This window comes from Herpailurus yagouaroundi, unplaced genomic scaffold, assembly GCF_014898765.1.
Source record: "Herpailurus yagouaroundi ecotype Mexico unplaced genomic scaffold, PumYag 355, whole genome shotgun sequence".
In the NCBI taxonomy this organism is placed as follows: Eukaryota; Metazoa; Chordata; class Mammalia; order Carnivora; family Felidae; genus Herpailurus; species Herpailurus yagouaroundi.
Window position 1 is genome coordinate 9590360 of NW_024412572.1, and position 3315 is coordinate 9593674.

The following is a 3315-nucleotide window of genomic DNA, read 5'->3' on the forward strand; positions in this document are numbered from 1 at the left end:
GTTTATCCCTAGCTGCTTTCAGAATTTTCTCTTTATCCTTGTATTTTGCCAGTTTCACTATAGTAAGTTGTGCAGAAGATCGATTCAAGGTACGTCTGAAGGGACTTCTCTGTGCCTCTTGGATTTCACTGCCTTTTTCCTTCCCCAGATCAGGGAAGTTCTTGGCTATGATTTGTTCAAGTACACCTTCAGCCCCTTTCTCTCTTTCTTCCTCTTCTGGAATTCCTATTATATGGATATTGTTCCATTTGATTGCATCACTTAGTTCTCTAATTCTCCCCTCATATGCCTGAATTTTTTTATCTCTCTTTTTTCACAGCTTCCTCTTTTTCCATAATTTTATCTTCTAATTCACCTACTCTCTCCTCTGCCTCTTCAATCCATTTTATTTTGCACCTCATTTGTAGCATTTTTTAGTTTCTCATGACTATTTCTTAGTCCTTTGATCTCTGCAGCAATAGATTCTCTGCTGTCCTCTATACTTTTTTCAAGCCCAGCGATTGATTTTATGACTATTATTCTAAATTCTTTTTCCGTTATATTGCTTAAATCATTTTTTGACCAATTCGTTAGCTGTCAAGTTTCTTGGAAAGACATGAAGCGCCAGAGGGCATCAGATGGAAGTCCAGCTGAGAGTTGTGCATGGAGAAGCTTGGGCAGACATATAAGCCAGAAGCTTGTTCCCTTGCTGGGACTCGTGGAAATGAAGATAAAGATCTCCATCCCACATTGATCGCATTCCCATTGGATGGAAATATTGAATGCCCTTTGGTCCTGGCTGCAGCCATCTCTTCTGCCTCCCTGCATTTCTGACTGCCTCTTGATTCATCCTTAGGAGGCTTGGAGCTAACACTTTTAGCAGGCACCCATGGGCAGGCATCGGGTTCTTACTCTGTCCCTTGTTTATTTAGAGCTATCAGCATCAGATATCCCAAAAGATAATATTCTTGATATCCGTGGGCCTACTGGTTGCCTGTTTGTAACAAAGGGTGGGGGGAGTGGAGCCAGATCACCTCCTTGAGCTGCCTGATTGAAGTGCCTCCCTTCTGAAAAGCAGTTCACACAGGAGCATTAGGCTCCAGAAGTTGGTCAGCACAAAGACCTGGTTACAGGAAGAGGGCAGCAAAAAGTCCATCTCCACACTTTGGGACCACAGCTTGGGGCACCTCCCAGCTACAGCACTGTCACTGCTCACTCCATTCAATGATGTGAATAGCAACAAGAGCCGGCCAAGTCCCAGGGCTCTCTAGGTCCCTCTGAAGGAAGACGGCAGGCCTGGAGCTGACAGGGCTCCCAGATGGAGACTTGAGAAGGTGTTTTTGCCAAAGCCTTCTAGTGTTCTCCTTCTAACCACCAGGTTGCCAGGAACATGCTCTGGGCATTCCCATCTCCATAGAATTTCTCTTCCAAGCCCTTAGAGCTCTGGCCGTCCTTATTCACCTTGACCTCTTGGGAAAACATGGTTCTTCCCACAATCCATTCAGAATCAATGTTTCAAGAGTCCTATCCTCTACCTTCCATCTGGTAGTGTGGTCCAGTCCTTGTGATGGGGATGCGTGAGATTTTGCCACAGGGCTCCTTCAATAATTCTTTTTGTTTCGGAAGTATTAGGCCATTCTGAAGCTGAGGGCATTTGAAGGACCCCAGCAGAGGATATTTGGTTTGTAGGCAGGGCCAGAGATTTGGGCAGGGAGCTGGCCTCATTCTGTGCCAAGGACATCCCCATTCCCACTGGAATTGCCGAGTTTGGGCCATCCTGGTGCCCACTTCCTTTCCCTTGCTGTGTGTCTCCCAAAGCATATGTTTTCTCCCTTAGGGGCCATGGAGCCATCACTCACTCAACTGGCAAACCCGGTTTGGCCACAATCTCACACTCTGTTCCTGGGATCAGTGAAAGCTACCAGGCTCCACTCTACCAAAGGAAAGGCCTTTAGACACTGCATATTGGGGCTTGGCCTGCTGTGCTATGGAGGGTAAAGGGGAGCCAGCTGGCCTCACTGTCCTGGATGACTGAGGTGCCTTCATCCTGAGAAGCAGTTTGCACATGGGCAGTAGGAACCAAGAGGGGCTCTGCAGTGGAAGAGCCCTTGCCAGGAATGAGGGAACCAAGTTAGTGTAGCAGATTCCTGAGCAAGACTCCTCAGATCCCATAGTTACAGCACAAACACTGCTGCCTCCCTCACCTAATGGAGAAAATGGCATGGATAGTCCAAGCCAGAAATCCCTGGCTCCTAAAGAAAGTTGGCTGGGTACTTGCTGACAGAGCACACAGGTGGTGTCCTTCAGAGGGCTCCCTAGGCCTAAGCCCACGGGTGTTTCTTATTCCAGATACAACCTGATTGATAGGAGACTGCGCTGTTTACTTCATTCTCAACTTTCTCCAAATCTCATGTGTGGTGATGATTTCTGGCAGTGTGTGTCTCCATCACCACTCGAGCTTTTTTGATGAAAGAGGGATTGCATGGACACTATTCAGGGACAGTGTCTCAGAGTAACAGCCACTTGTTTCAGCTTGGGTGTTTGCTGGTGTTTGTGATAATGATAGAGGTATTATTGCATTGGGCCCTTCTCAATTTGGCTTCAGAAAGATGTGGCCCTGCCCATACCCAGACTGTGTGAAGATGTCCAGGGAGAATCCTCATGGGTAGGCAAAGCATGTGGCTGGGGGTGAATCACGACTCGTGTGTGGGACAAGGAGAAGAGAAGGTCACGGTCTCTTTCCTCGGTTTTCCCCATGCCTGTTTGAATGCACAGAGTTGGCTCACCTTGTAGTCATTCCTGTCCCATTTTTGCTTTGCTAACTTGGTCTCAGTTCACACACGGTTACCCTAATCTGTTACACCAACCGAGGTCCCAGTTGAGGAGTGATTTTCTAAGTCTTTCCTGACCCAATGCAGGGCTCCCAGAGGTGATGTCCCAGAGGACAGCTAGCCCACTGTCCCTGAGCCCCTGGTGGGGGCAAGCTACAGTATCGTGCAAATGGGTACCACATGGACCCCTGTCCATAATGGATGTAACTACCCTCAAAGGAAATAACAATTTGTGCATACACACCATGATCCTGGACCTCACCAGTGCACCGAATGCTTTTGAATAGAGTACCAAGCCCTCGTTCCCACAGTCATTTCATCACATGTAAGCACATTCTTCATATGTCCCAGCCAACGTTGCCCCTCTCTACTAATATGGGCAGAAGCACACCAGAACCAATGTTCCTCTCTATTTCCTTTTTAAAAAGTTTTTGTACATTTATTTGTTTTAGAGAGAAAGAGTGAGAAAGAGCACAAGCTGGGGAGGGGCAGAGCGAGAAGGAGA